At 45.0% G+C, this 16,448-nt stretch overlaps 1 protein-coding gene across 8 annotated transcripts in view; it reads right to left on the bottom strand.

Annotated features, from left to right (window-relative positions):
- MTMR3 (myotubularin related protein 3) overlaps positions 1-16,448 on the bottom strand; it is a 75,681-nt gene that overhangs the window by 50,836 nt on the left and 8,397 nt on the right. The gene's annotated exons all lie outside the window — the stretch shown is intronic.

The following is a 16,448-nucleotide window of genomic DNA, read 5'->3' as shown; positions in this document are numbered from 1 at the left end:
TGAAATAGCAAATAGCTGTTATTAATAATCTATTAATGCTCTGTAATAAATGCCTCAGTATTCTTACAAGGTGTTCCTAATACGGACCCTGGTCCCCACAGGGGCCCAGCAATCACGGAATCATGGAATGGGTTGGGTTTGAAGGGACATTAAAGCCCATCCAGTGCCACCCCTGCCATGGGCAGGGACACCTCCCACTGTCCCAGGCTGCTCCAAGCCCCAATATCCAACCTGGCCTTGGGCACTGCCAGGGATCCAGGGGCAACCACAGCTGCTCTGGGCACCCTGTGCCAGGGCATCAGCACCCTCACAGGGAACAATTCCTGCCCAATCTCCCATCCATCCCTGCCCTCTGGCAGTGGGAAGCCATTCCCTGTGTCCTGTCCCTCCCTACTCTGACAAAAGCCCTTTTCCAGCCCTGCTGTGCTGCACAGCTCGGGACAGGCAGGACACTGAAGTCTGTTTGCTGTTATCAAGGCCTAGAACGAGACATCCCTTTCTCTGCTTGCACACCTTGCACAATGTAATTATGGGTAAAGCTTTAATCCCTTAATTCTTCAATTGCATTGAAAAGACCTGTCCTGTCAAGGAGGCCACGGAAGATCCACACATCCACCCCCATTGCCTTCATCGAGGAACAGAAGCCATTGGGAGGCTCCATGTTCCAGGACTTGCACTGGATCACCTTACACGACTGACAAAGTTAATATTTCAAACTAACCTAATGCTTGGTAAAACTGTGGCACACTCCAAAAAAGCCTTTTCTGATGTGGTATTAGAGTGGTTTTGCTTTAAAACAGACTATGCAGCTGTTCCCTGAAGCATAGTGAGCCAGCAGAAAGGGTACTGCTCCCATACTCCTCCCAAACAAAACACCCCCCTTCCTTATTTTACACAACTCTGGCATTTCAGCCCCATCATGGCATATTCCAACTCCTCAATACAAGACAAAACTAACCCTGAGAGCAGATCATGGAACCACCACTCCACCATGCCGTAGATGTTGTTTGCTTCCAGAGCAGCACAGCCTGAAAAACTGCAAGACATTTCAGATTGATAGAACTGGAGGCAGCTTAAGAATCACTTCAGCTCCTGCAGAAATTACATTTCTTTACAGAACTAATCAATTAGCTCGCTCATCTCTTAGCCTGCTCACTTCTTTGCCAAATATTCAAGTGGTTTCAGTTTGAATGGCAGGGTTTACAGTTCAGACACCAAGCACCCTCCCAAAGCCCTGATCCACTTTAGAACTGTCAAGCACACAACTGCATTCTGTACTGAAGGAAACTGAAATGGCTTTTAGCAAGTAAATTTATGTATTTCTGCCAGAATCTGTAAACCTGAGGATGAAGATCCCTTCCCTTCAAAGTCTCCTCAATCACCATGGCAGGGGACAAGTATGTTTGATCACAGCATTATTTACAGTATAAAATAGTAATTACTTCAATCCAAGAAAAGCCTTGAGTTCAGGTATTCCCTTATTAGTCCATGCAAAACAATCCTGAATGGAATACAACAACCATATTGAAAGAGCTGACCTAAGTTGAGAGACAGCTTTATATAGCTACAAGAGACCCCTTTTGATGAAGTGACCCCCTAAACTGCACATTTCAGGAACTAATCAAGGACCAGAGGAGCTTTTCTAGGCTCACAAAAAGCTCTTTGCTAGAGAGCAGTCCACACACTTGTTTGGGCATCACCCACGAGGCTGCCAAAGCACCAAGAGCACTCACTCACCGTTCACCAAAGGCTCCGTGTGTGCAAATACTGCAGAAGGCAAATGTGGAGGAGATAAAGCCAAGTGTGCTTGTCCGTGATAAGGGGAGCAGCAAGAGCTGTGTCAGGAAAGCCCAGCGGCTCAAGGGACTGCTCAGAGCTTTCTGCTGGGTCCTACTGACCCTGCAAGTTCTAGGCACACCCAGGATTTACCAGAACAAGTTCCTGCCCTCCCTGCACTTGAGCAGCAACTCCTTCCAGGGAGAAGAACCAGGCACTTCCATCAGCCCACAGCCAGTTCCAGCTTCTCCAAACCTTCAGCAGTTTCCAGTCAAGTTACCTACAGAGGGAGAAAATTTCCAGCGGCGTTGCCCTCAGCCAGGCACAGCAGGGAAGAGCTCTGGCTCCCTGCAGGAACTGAGACACACTCAGGACTCAGACGCCTTCTCCTGCTAATTCCTGTATTTAGATCACAAGGGACAAACTGGTTTGGATAATGTACCAGCACACTGCTCCAGCAAACCTGCTGCTTCCTGGCCTTTCCCTGCTCAGCTGATTCACAGAACCATGGAATGGGTTGGGTTGGAAGGGCCCTTAAAGCTCATCCAGCTCTTACCCCTGCCATGGGCACCCCTTCCACTATCCCAGGTGCTCCAAGCCCTGTCTAGCCTGGCCTTAGAACTCCTCAGCTCACAAAAGTGAAAAGAAAAAGCAAGAAAAGCAAATACTTTCCCTCCTGTAGTTAAATCACCTCAGTATCTTCCAAGTATTAAGACAGTTGTTTATTCCTATCTTTTTCCACTTGTGGAAAGTCACAGTTAATTTCAGAAGCAGGAAATGTAACAGCAAAATACTACTTTCCATTCGCAAGCTGCACTTAAATAAGAGCTGGAGATGGATCTCAACTCAAACAGCAGGGAAAGAAAAAGAATCTTAAAGAGGGTCCTACCCATGAAGGCACGTGGGAAGGGGACACAGAGCTGTCTGAGCATCCAGCTTTAGTGAGGAGCAGTGAAACTGCATCTCACCAAGAGCCTCAGCAGAGCAGCCATCGGGGATGGAAGCAGCACAGCCCTTTGATGTGGGAGGCAGGAGGCCATGGAGGAGTCTCGCAGCTCTTGTGATCGCCTCAAGAAATGTTTTAATGGGCTTCAATTCCCGTAGCTGGTTTGGAAGATCAATTACACACATTAGCAGTATCTGGTGTGAAGTACAGAGGTCTTTAATAGGGCAGTTAATTTTGTCACACTGCACTATGCATTCCTCTAGAGACACAACAGTGCTGCTTCAGAACCAGTTGACAGTAAGGCGTATTTTTCTACTTTTATGCATCTTTGAGCCCAACAGTCCTCCATCAACTAAATCAAGGTAGATGTTCTGCAATGTTCAAATCTTGAATGTGTCAAAGGCAAGAACGACTACAATTTCTAAAGTCATGTCTCCAGACTGCCCAGGCAGGCTGAGTTCAGTCAGGACAAGTCCCCAGAATACTTTCTCCAAAACAACTTCCATAATATTGAAAATACACAGGTTTGTTCCCTTACTGAAGTTGCACAGCCATTCAGTGCCAGGAAGGAATTTACTTGGATTAACAGAATATGCTTATTCTAAAAAACTAAACAGCACGAAGCCAAAGTTAAATATATCTAGGCATTTCAGAGACACCAAAGAAGGGTTTGTGGTTGCTTGAGGCACGGATGTGTATCAAAACACAGAGCTTCAGCTAGAATTGAAATTGAGTTCTGCAACAGACTCAACTCTGCTAGTGAAAAAAGGTTTGACAGCACTCCCCTTAACAGCCACAGTCTCGCCCTTCTCTTATTTAAAGTTAAAAGCTTTAAGTCCAAGCTTCCATAGAAGGATTCCAGCAGATACTTGGCTGATATGGAAAAGAGAATTAGTTCTACAGGGTATCTGTATCTCCTTTGGTCAGTCCTGCCACCCAAACAGCAATTCCAACAGGAATGAATTTCTCTGGGGAACGGCAAGATTTCCCTTCCCACCTGCTCACTTAAATCAGACCTCACCAAGTTCTCTATAGCAGATCAGTTTTTACCTAAAAGCAATGTTCCTCCAATAGCCTATTTTATACTAAATGACCTTTTCAAAAGCACAACAAATTAGTATATACAGACTTATTTAAAACCTCTCCCACTTATTCTCCCTAAAGAAACTGATTCCTTCTGGAAGATACAACAAACCCTGAAAAGGAAAAATAATAGCACAAAGAATGTAAGTAGTCATTTAAGTGTTTTATCCTTTAGAGAACATTCACTCCTTCCCCGTGTGACTCAAAACAAACCTAATTTACTAAGAAAGACTTGGTTGCAATTAAGAGATAAATCACCATTTTAAATAAACAAAAGTTTGACCTCTTCAGCACATTATCCAAACACAACACATCCACATCTCTCCCACAGGCATTGCAGAAGTCAGAGCAGTTCACAGCTCATTCTGTTATTGATGCATCAGGGAAGGTAATTTTCATTTAATTCCAGATTTTTAAAAATATGTATGTCAGGAGACTGCAGTTATCCACTTCAATTTTTGCATTTAAATCATTATCAGCCAACAGAACTTCACCTCCTTTTAAAGAATATAAAGATTTATAATCATCCTTACAGTAAATTTACCATGTCCCCTTTAAATTGCACGTTAGAAAAACACACAAGAGCATGTGTGTATTAATCCTCAAGCTTTCCTAAAGGTGTCAAAATTGCACAAGTCACGTTTGTAACACTGCACTTCTTACCTGTGACTTGCAGATCTCAAGCTTCAATTAAATACACAGAAGTGGCACTCCACAGAAAAATTAAGATCAACTAAATCAATCTATTTTTGGTCTCTATCATTCCATTTGAAGCACCCTCCGATAACCACCTGAGTAGCAAAACCAAGCCTGTACTTACTGAACATGAACTCTGACAAATCTGCATTAAACCCACGAGGGTAAAATATTCAAGGTGCATTTGCTTGGAGGGAAAAAGTAAATCTGGCAAATTCTGGTTCAAAAAAGTAGCTACAACACAGCTAAAGAGCAATAAACGTTGGGGTTTGGGTCCTGCCTCACTGCCTTTCTCCTGATGAAATGAAATGGCCAAACCCCCTGACCTGAGCCCTGGGTCGTGCTGCACACGCAGGACGGAGCTGCTGAAAAGGAACAAACACAGTGCTGGGCCTCCGTTTGCTCAGGTACTCAAGGACCTCCTTAAACATCTTACGAGGTGCAATCTCTGGTCAAAATCCAAACCAAGAGAGGGCAGGAATTCCTCCCCTTCCCGTAACTCTCCAGGCTGCTGCAGTAACATTTGCCATCAGATCCAGGGGGATGAACTTCCCAGAAAGCTTTCCTTCGGAGAGACACCAATTCCCCACCAGATTTGTGTCACAGAAACAAGGCTGAATATCCAATTACAAAACAAACACAAGTTACTGCTGCCCCTTTGAGTGCAAATGGGAATGTGCAAAGTACCAAGATCAATAAATATGAAAAACAAAATCCAGAACAGTTTGGAATGAGTGGAGAACCACACACCAGGGAGTGCAAGCCCCCACTGGCACAGTTCCATCACATCAAGTTGTTCTTTGGACTCATCCAGCTGAGGTTTGAGGATCACCAGGCATATCCTTTCTCAACAATCAATTCCAATATTAAAGCTGGAATCTGAAACCAACTTCAGAGAAATACTTGAAGGCAAAGGAAACCTTCATGCTCTGAGTAAAAACAGAACAAGGATAAGAACAATGCTCAGAATACTTAAGTGTGCCTTGCTTTTACTGTAAGCCTTTATTACAGAAGGTTATGCAGCTGGTGTAACACAAATCTACATGTGAAGACAAATCTAGAAGCAAATGCTCGGAGCTGAGATGAAAAAGCATCTGTAATTTAGATAAATAACAGTTCGTTGCAGGAACAACCTCAGCATTCAGGTCTTGTATTTCAGAGCCTGCACAGTTTTGCTCATTTAGATTCAAATGCCAAAAAATAGCCCAATTCCTCTCCTGGATGGAAGAATACATCTTTATGCAGGAAAGCTTAGCTGGAAGCTTCCATGAGCCTGTCACGGAAGGACAAGGATCCAAGGTATGTATGTTTATTACAAGTACCACTCCTGTGTCATTAGCCTGGAGATGTGACATCTCTGCATCAGCTCCAGCTCCAGCTGACAGAATTGTTCCACAAGAATTCCCTGATGGGAGAGGCCTCCAAAATAAAAATGCCACCATGAACCAGCACTTACAGCCAAACTTCCATGTTCAGCCTGAACAACTCGAAGCTTGAACTAAAGATTTCTCTTTTCCAGTTGCCACTGGGCTGGGTGCTGAAAAACAGATTCTGCAAGAACAGGGAGGACAGAGTGGCCTGTTCTGGTGTTTTACCATTTCACATATTTCAGGCAGAGTACTGGTGTGGAAGTGCTGCTGTAAGAGAAGGGATCCTTGACAGGCTGGCTTGGCTCAGTGCTGAATTTCTGGCCTAAGCTGTTACATGGAATTGCACAATGGGTAAACAAGGGAGGCAAAGCTGACAGCCCAAGCCCCGCATTAATGACCCAGCAGGTATTTTCACTGCTCATACATGCCATGGAAATCAACTTGTAATCGCAGCCTAAAGCAGCCCTACATAAAAACCATGGAGAGAAGGGTTACACATGAGGAAATGCAAGCACTGTGATCACCTGTGAAACTTCAGCTCAGCCTCTCTTGGAATATGTATGATCCTTCATTCCCTTCTCCATCCTCTTCTTCCCATAAACCCTCACCCAGTGAGCTGGGGGGGACAAAACTCCCTGAACCCAGAATTTTTCAAGCAGTCCTTTTCCTTAAACCCTGTAGTCAGTGTGGAGTCCTGAAGCAGGTCAGTCCCCCTTGCAATGCTCCTTTTATGGCACCTCTTCCGCTAAGGATCCACAGCACTCACCAGAGCTCTCATCTTGTTCTGTATGCTAATGGACTTTTAAAAGGTTGGAAAACTAAGAATAGCAAGAGTTCAAGCCATGAGAAGGATCTTCTGTGCCGAGAACGGACGTCCAGAGTTCAGTTTTTTGAACACTCCCAATTTTTACAGTATTCCTGCTCTGTGTTTGGGAATTACAACTTCACTACCAGGGGTCTGAGCAGCAGAGTCGAGCACTCAGGCTCGGAGTTGTGTACTCAGCACCCAAACCACAACTCTACACCCACTGGAAAGGTTCCCAGCACCTTCCTAGCCAGGACCACAACGCACAGCCAGGCAGGGACACACCTGCCTCTGCAGGATGGCACCAGCCTGACTCACCAGACCACCACCTACAACTTCTTCCCAGATAAAGCCACTTACCCAGAGCTTCTACAAATACCAGGTAATTTAAAATCTTATTGGGCCACCTGGAAATTCTGGATTTCTTTGGGTGTCCCATCCTACTGCAGCCTCTGTTCAGAATTACCTCAGTCATTACCTGTGGGGATGAACTACTGATGTCAGCACACTCACAGTACTCAAAAGATCAGACAGATTGTTAGACACCTGAATATCCAATCATCATTCCTCCCACAAACAGCCTAACCTTTATTTATATTAGTTTATTGGCTCAATTGCACAGCACACACAAACCTCTTTGGGAGGGAGGCAAACCCCTGGCAAGCCTTCAGAACAGACCAGCACTCCCAGTTGGGAGCTTCATCAGCAGCCATGGCCACTGGTACCAGAAAGCCCAGTTCATCTGGCTCTGGGCACCAGTTATTTCTGCTGCAACTTCAGAGCAGGCTGTTTTCTTGAAACCATTGACAAAAAAAGCCACTAAATTAGTTCACAAGTCAGTTTGTGTAACACAGCACAGGCCACCTGCCCCAGTGAAGCCCCACTGCCATGCTTTGTCTGCCACAGCTTTAACTCTTACTTAACTTATCAATAGGATGTCAGAAGTCTTATGCAAGTTCACCTGTAACATGCTCGTTATCCTCTGAGGAGTCACTGAATGAAATGTGAGTTAATGAATAACACAGTAGGAATTATTTCATTATCCCCATGGTGAGAGAGAGCCATCTAATTCTTGGATATGATGTCAGACTTGAGAAACAGCCAGTGGTTTAGTCAGGCTTCCACTGCTCACTCAACTGCTGCAGCACTGCTATCCCAGAGCAAGGCTGCAGGCTGCTCTGCAGCTCGGGAGCAAAGCTGCTCCAGGAGAAATCAGGAACTCCAGCAGCAGGAGTGAGGAACTGGAGCCTGTCACTGCTCCCACAGAAGGGAGAGGCTTCTAGCAGCCCACATTTAATGTACAGGCCTTGCACAGGGATGGGAATCAAGGCAGTAAGAGCATGTCAGCTCTTCACATTTTCCTCTTTTGCAGTGTCAACCCCACTGCAGTCACCGTTTGTCTCTGCTACTAAGTCAACCTCTCTATTAAACTCCATCAGAACCCAAGGACATCTACTGAAAGGGAAGTCTGAAGCAAGGTAGAAATCCTCCATCAGTCATTCGCAATCCCATCTTTTGGCATTCCAGGCTGCTTCACTTCTAGTTCAACTAATGCTTTTCACTATAGAACTTTGTGCATTGTGGCTGCAAGTCCATGTTCACTCCTCTGTGAAAACCACACATCTTCTGCTAGTGCAGGTAGTGAGGAGGACAACTCCAGGACAGACCCAAGTGTCCTTCAGGTCATCATTTGCCTGCAATAACAAACCAGCTCTAGATTGCCTGAAGAATCTGTATGCTTAAAAAACCAGGCAGCTTCAGAAGGTGTTCAGAGTGGTATTTTATTGATTTCCTCACTGTGAAGCCCATCCTCACTGCTATCAGGACAGCGATGCCTGGCAGTGCCCTTCCCATAGTTCAGCTCTCATTATACACATTCCTTCCTGTCCAGAACAGTCCCACACTTCCTTCACAGTAGGAGAAGCAGTCAGGAGTAAGAAAGCAGCAGGCATTTGAACAGCTCACACCAATCCATCACAGAGCCTACAGGTATTATTTACTAGGTGTTCCCCTCTAACAAGCTGCTTGATGAGGAATAAACTACTACACAAGCAAGACAAAAACCTAAGCAAGAAGAAAAACTGGAAAGCCTGGGAGACCAAAACTAGAAGATGGACTTACACAGATGGAAAATCTGTGTAAGTCCAAAACTATCTCCCTGACATGTTGTAGCCAATGAAAGGCCCAACAGAAGCAAATTTCTCTGCATGCACTGCAGAAACTCTCATTCAAGGGAAAGATTTCCCCATAACCTGCTGCTTGCACTCACTCCTGGACAGCCCCAGAACACCGAGTCTGTGTAACACATCAGAAGCAAAGGACACTTGTGCCACACTCCTTATCAAACGGGAAGAAACACTATCTTCAAGCCTAGCACGTGCTGTCCTGTCATTCTCACGTGAGCCTGCACATGGAGAATGTGTTCATAGTCCAGGCCTGGCATCACAATCACTGCCAGGATTGCAATGCTGCAGAATATTTAGAAAGGCTCTGCTAATACTACAGCTCAATTCCATGATACTCTTAATATATCCCAGCCTGCAAATCCACTATTGTTCCACACACATTTAACTTTAATTCTTCAACAGCTGCTCAAAATACCAATACTTATGATACAAATCTCAAAGCAGTATCTGTAAAACTGATAGAAAATTCAGCAAGAAACTATGAAAAGCTGACTTTGGAGCAACTTTGTCATGTGAGAAGCTTCTGGACTGGTATAGAGCAGCAGTGCCCCATGAGGAGCATCTGTGTGCAGGAGCCTTTGAGTCACCCCGAGGTGCTCACCCAGCACTCAGGGCCCGCTCACCCCTCAGCTGATCAGCAGAGCACACAGCTGCCAACAGTGCCTCAACACCCAACAATCACTGCACAACAACACAAGTGAGGTAGGAACCACGTTTGCGAGGAGTGATGCCATCTAAGAGGGTAATGGGACTGAACCGGTGCCCTCGCTGCTGAGGCTGGGAGCTCTCATTCAGCCTTGTACTGCTGAAGCTGAACCATGTGCTCCCATTCCCCACTGAGTCAGAGCTGTCCTCTCACAATGCATCCAAGTTCCTCAAGGCTGCTCAGCAGGCCCTTCAGAGGCTGCTTAACCAGGCTCTCCTGCCAAGGAAGCTGCCAAAGCCACGCACAGCTAAGAGAGGTTGGTCTCTCCTGGGAGCATCCTCAGTGCCATGGCCACAGCAACTGCACACAAAAACTGCCCCTGCCTTAAGGCACATTCTCCTCACCAACAGCCAGATTTTGTGCCAGCTATTGTCTCTTTTCAGCAGTCCTACATTCTATCCCTCAGTGAGCAGCTCTTACCCATTTTGGCCACACACTTCAAGAGACAGACACACACTTGATTCAGCTGTGTGGCCTGGTGGGAGAACAGGGTAGCAATATTCAAGTGTCTTTAACTACACAGTTTCCAGCTTAAAAACACTTAAGACTCACAGAAGGGAGTAAAAAACATCATGCAGACTGTCTGGGGAAGCATCAGTCATTCAAAAATATAGCTGCACACTGCAGCTTGGGGTTCAAATGTGAACCAGAGCTCAGACATTCCCTCTGTTCTTCCTACACTCTTCCCACTACAGTTCTTCCTCACATCCCAAGCTTTTTGCTAGCATTAAGCAGCTGCTTAAGTGAAAGTCAGTTATGAAGTCATTTTATCATGACCACTATTTTCTCAAAGCTTAAAAATTAAATCAAGTACTCTGCTACTGGAATTTTCATTACCAGGAAGTTGCAGTAATGCTTATTGCATTAAGGTTATTGGTTTGCTCTCCCAATATAACTACATCAGTTCAATGCTTTGAGTTAATTATTATTGTTTAACTGAGGTAAATGCAAACAGAAACCTAAACAGCATGGAATAAACAGCAGGAAAGCAAGTTCAGCTATGTAAAGATAAACCAAATACTTCATGATCACCTGCAAGTATTAGGGAAATTCTCACACAGCTCTCATATGCATGAGAAATTAAAAGCCCTCACAATCCCAGTTTCAGAAAATGGCCACAGAAAAACTATACAGTGAGGTAAAGACTCAGGCTTTTTTTCTGTATCTTGACACTTGGAATAAGCTCTGAAGAAAGTTTTATTATAATACTTTTTTTAAAAGAACTAGACCATAGATTGCAATATTTCCAGAATATTCTGTCAGATTATCCCAGCAGTAAAGCATAAATAAGCATAATTGATTCTCTGGAGACACCACCACACCTCCAGAGATCCTCTGGAGCTTCTTCAGCACTGATGAAAAAGCACCTCTAGTGATACCGTGCTCTCATTCCACTGAGGGGCAGGAGCTGCAGCAGCCAGGGCGTGATGGAGGCGGCAGGGTCAGCCCTGCACAGACTGGCTGTGCTGAAGGGCCATCAGCTGCCATGGAAGTGTCCCCAGGTTCCGCCGCTGAGGCTGACCTGGGAGTGGTCAAACAAGTGGCTCATGTGAAGCTGCTGCTCTCAGATGCTCAGGAAAGCTGTGAACTGCCCAGAGGAGTGACTGCCACACAACAATGTGCTCACTGCAGAGCAGCGCTCCAACACCACTGAATAGACAATGCAAAGAGCCATTCAAGTGTCAGTCTTCCAGAGCGGCCAGGACAAAGTGCTTTTTGTTTCTGTCTTTGAGATCCTTGACAAATCAAAACCAGATTAAGTGTGCTGGCAGAGCGGCCTTACCTCCCAGGCGGATCCCAGACCCCGCGGCAGAGCGCTGCCAGTGCCGTGCACTAACAAACCCAGCACACCCAGCCACGCTCTGCCCTCCCGGGAGAGCTGCGGAGGGAACCACACCTCCGTGCTTGATAGGAAGCGCCGAGGAATCACTCTGCTTGCAGCCAAGATCAAATATGACTCAAGAGACAAGAACTGCAACTCGATTCTATAGGTAAAGAGGAGTCTATGCCTGAGCACAGTAACCACTGAAGGCTTTATTATCTCTAGCAGAGGCTCTGAAATAGATACATTTGTGTTTTGTACAATTTCCATATAACCTTGCTAATTTCCTCAGCATTATTTTTTGCAGCTCAGGGACAAACAGCGTTACTAAGTAACTCTCCAGGATGAGGTTTCAGTGCTTAGTTCTCGCTGCTGAATTAAATACATAAGCATCTTAACATCCACAAATCCAACAGCCCACTACTCCAGAACCCACAAAGACTAAGCACATTTTATCTGTGCAAAACACATGAACATTTATCAAGCAACATATCAAATCTTACCACAAATAGTGAACAAACCCCAGCAACTCAACTGCTTCAGTTAACAATTAATAAAAGCTCTGAGGAAAAAGAATGTACCTGCCTCCACTTCCTACATAAATCTCAAGTACACCTGAAGCAATACCTCAGACACAAAACAGTCTGAGGAGCTGCATTTTTGAAGGCTGATTTGAAATCACCAGTAGTGGATATCCTTTCAGTATTGAGCCTTCCTGTGCCAGGTCAGCCCAGGCCCCCAGAGTCATGGGATCCATGGAGCAGCCCTGTCACCCTGCTCCTGTCCCAGGGCACAGCTCTGTGCCAGTGAAGGCTGCTCTAGGCCAGCACCATCAGCACAGAAACACAGCAAAGCACTGCAGAAACACTCGTTAAATGCTTCACTTGCAGCAAGCCTGGTCTAGAAGGGTTCAAACCCCTTCAGAGTATCAGTGTGGTCATGCTGAGCACAGCGCCAAGACTGCCTGTTAAACTCTGAACAGGCAATGGGCTGACACAACACAGGTGGAGCTGCAGATTTCTGCCTCAAATGGGGCTGCAAGGAGCACTGTCACTGTCACTTGTGACAAGGAGTTAAAGCACTGGAAGGAAGAGAGAGAACAACACTGGAACTGTGATGAACTTAACTCCCCTCCAGCAGCTCAGTAAGAGCACCAGTTCTGGGAAAGGTTTGCACCAAGCTATCTCAAAGTACTAAAAAAGAATATAATTAAAGCCTACTGTGTAACACCAAACAAATCTGCTACTTCCCCACCTGAAAATTCAGTGAGCCTTCAAAGAGGGACACAGCTAAGTAGACAAACTAGAAGACTAATTCCTTACTTCAGATTTGAAGCCTTCAAGACCCTTCCATCCAACTCACTTCATTTTTAAGATATTCCATATATCCTGCAGAGCATTCACCCAGCCTACTTTGTGTAGATGAGACATTAGTAAGGACTTTTCTCCATTCCTCCCCAAAAAGCACACCTGTAAAATGGCCATCAGATACAATATAAAATACATCACTTCAAGATCAGTGATAGACACTCAAGAAAATATTTCACGAAATTTCCAGGATTTCACAAGAACTCACCAGCAGACCAACTCCTAAATCCTGATTTAGCAGTTCCATAAGCAAAACTGAAGAATGAGAAAGGTGTATAAGACAGACACAGCTGCTTGTTCACTCCAGGCCACATTTACTTTTCTGCTAAAGAAAAACTCACTGGGTAGGTAGGTTTTGAGTGACACACACCTTGGTATTTAAATAATTGAGATCTAGAGATGTAGGACAGAGGTGAACAAGCAGGAGTTAACTCTTCAAACAAATGCAGGTTTTAACAGGATAAATTCTTATCCTATACTTAGAGTTTAAAGGTTACAAAAAGCTCAGTGTTGGAGGAACAGATCAGCACCAAGCAACAAGCTTTTTATAACAAGGCAAAGATACTCTGAATTCCGTGTAGAGGCTGAGCTGTCACTCACCCAGCATGATCTATGGATTCCCAGCTCCACAGGAAGCTTCACGCTTTCTCTTTCACATTCTTATATGCAATAAACTCTCAGTTTATTGTTTAATCTCTGAGCTTTGGTTAAAATGTTATTTAAAAGAATACTCAAAGTAACCAAGTCATGATTTTTAGGGGTCACAGCCCTTCAGGAGTCACCTAACAAGCAGCAGATTCTTCAGACAAGTTTCAAGCCATCAAATTTGTTTCAACATGTACAAACTCTGCTAAGTCAAACCTTTCAACAACACTCACCAAAGGGTGACCCAGGGGAGAATACAATGGCACAACCTGACTAATTGCTATTCAGTCAAGGTGCTAGTTGTGTTTACTTTTCCAGGCATGATGGATGCACGGGGTTGTCCTACCAAAATTATCTTCACATGGCTGCACAGCGCTCTCTGAACTGACCCCAGGGTATTCCTTCACCTTCCATATTTCAATTATTTACAAATAGTTAAGCAGATCTTAAGAACAGCAGTCCCACAGGGACCTAAGTTCTTCCTCCTATGTTTTCCAGAATCAAACAGGAGGTTTGAAGCTCTAGAAAACAGATGCTGCAACATCAGTTTAAAGTTTACTGTTAATCAATCCATGGAAGCTTAAAAGTTGACCTTTCACAAGCAGCAAAATCCAGCTGGCTATGCCTGCAAGTGCACCACAAATGTGCTCCACAGCCACATCTCCAGACTCCTGAAAATCAAATAGATCAGCAATGAAAGCACTACGACTCATCAGCCTATCTAAAGAGACCGGAGTGTTCCCTGCACCTGCAGAAGTGGCTATCGCCTTCCAAACCCAGCCTGGAAATTCAGATTAGCTCTAGGAATTCTTTAATTGTCTTGGTAAGAGGCAGCATAAAAAATGTGGAATTGAACCTCGCATAAATGAGGTTTTGAGGGTGTTTTGGAATTAGGCCTTTCTTTAAGCTGTAAGCTAAACTAGATTCTCCCTAGTCCACCTGCTCACTTCTTGCACAAAAACCTTCAGTCCTTTCTTGTCCTGTTCAGGATCCAAGTCACTTCAGACCAATTTCTTTAGACAAGGCATGTTTTAACTGGCCACTCCTTGCCTTTGTGAAGTCACTTTATCTCAGTATACATTACTAGACCTGCAGCATATTTAGAGAAAAATAATTTCTTAACTACTACACAACTTGGTCTGCTGGGATTGACACATGGCAGTGAGGGCTGATGATGGGAATAAAAGCTGAATTTTGGAAGAACCAGAAAAAAACCCTAACTGTAGTTAGAAGTACTTAGAAATTGAAAGGAGACAAAGTAGAGTAAGCCATACTGCAGTCCTGGGGATCTTGAAATATGTTCAAATACATGAGGCTTAGTCCTACTAGGTGCCTGCTTTGAATACCAAATAATTTGGGTCTAGGAAAGAGAAGCACGCCAGAAGCAAGAAAGGATCTGCATCCAGCGAGGGCTGCTCAGGTAATCCTTGCCTCTGCAAGCAGTGGTCCAGCCTCAGGCACTCACACAGTTTAGAAAGCTGGACAATAACTTGAAATACTAATGTTTAGAAAAATAAGCTACAGGGCACAGTAGCTTGTAACTTACTGTTCAGGGAGCTGCCAAGCACTTCCTCCCTGACCCGAGCAAATCAAGGTGCCTTATGCAAGAGGAAAAGTCTTCATACCTGAGTGCTGAATGGGACCACGGCGGGCTGGGACATGATGCAACAGCACCATTAGTTTTAATGGGGCTGCTCTCTGGGTGTGACACTGCAAGGAGGGGAGCACAACTGAGACCGTACACAAACAGCTTAGTATAAAACCAGGCTCCACAAAGAAAGCAAGAAATAGCTCTTATTGTCTTTGCTATACCAGTCTTACACTTGTCAAATGAAGCAAAACCGCTTGTCCACAACTCCCCAGGCTGACTCCTCCACCAGACCCACCCAGCTCAGGCATCAGCAGTGGCAGTGATGAATCCAACCACCCTCCACAGGTGAGCAGCACCAAGCAGGTTTCCACACTGCTTCCTACCCTGAGCTGATTACAACAGCAGGTTTGCCACTGCTGTCTCCTCAGTGAATTACGCCAGAACTCCCACCCTTAGACCCTTGCACTGCTCAGCTATCACCGGCCCTTCAAGAGTTCACAGGAAGAAGTGCCTGTGCAATGAAAACACTGCAGGGGAGTTGGAATGCCCCAGCAATGGAAAGCTAGACAGCTCTCCAGCCTGCCAGTCAACACTGGAGAAGGAAAGGATAATTTGCCTGGAGTAATGAGCTAAGTATAGAGCCACCACGATTCCAGTGGCCCAATTACCTCTGCAATTCCTCTGATGCGAGTGCAACACCTCAGGAAGCAGCCAGCTCCAGCTGCAGGTAGAACCAGGGACTGAAGCTACTGCCCTGATCTTGTGCCTAACAGAACAAATTCTGCAAAAGCAGCACCAGGAGTCAAGACCAACATTTTCTAACTCACTGCAGTCTTTCTGCCATCCTCAGTTCATTACCATATTTCAGCACTTTAGGGAATCCTATTCTATTTTAGAAAACCCCTTGCCCAGTCCTCTCCCCAGGTCAGTGTTTAGCAGTCACCCTCATCAAGTGTCAGCACTGAGCCTGTCATTTAAAAGCCAAAATTCCAGTTTGACAAGTGCAAGGCATTTTGGTTCCAGCTTCTAAAGCCTGCAGAACTAAAGGAGGGAAAAGCAACATGACAGTGACCAGGCACAGTGGTATACAGGGAGCTACTGCTTTTTGAAATTCACTGTTAATGAATATTTATTATTCATTTACTTTAACAAGGGTTTATGTGTATTACTTATACAGCTCTATATCCACTGATGTCCCACGTGTTTTCACATACTGAAAAGAAGGACCTACAATTAGCTGTACCACCAGTTTTCCTGCAGGGAAGTTTCCCTCCAAACCCCCCTGTAATGATTTGAACTCTCTACGATACTGAACACACAGGTACAGGATCAGTACACTGAGGCTGGAATCCTTTCTATATTGAATCTGGAATTTTAGAGCAGGTATTTGATCTCCTTCCTCACTGACAAGTCTAACTGACCAGATGGCTTTGCTAGAACACAACCCAGCACAAA

The sequence above is a fragment of the Prinia subflava genome, chromosome 19 (assembly GCF_021018805.1).
Source record: "Prinia subflava isolate CZ2003 ecotype Zambia chromosome 19, Cam_Psub_1.2, whole genome shotgun sequence".
Classification (NCBI taxonomy): Eukaryota; Metazoa; Chordata; class Aves; order Passeriformes; family Cisticolidae; genus Prinia; species Prinia subflava.
This window is presented reverse-complemented; position numbering and strand designations above follow the sequence as displayed.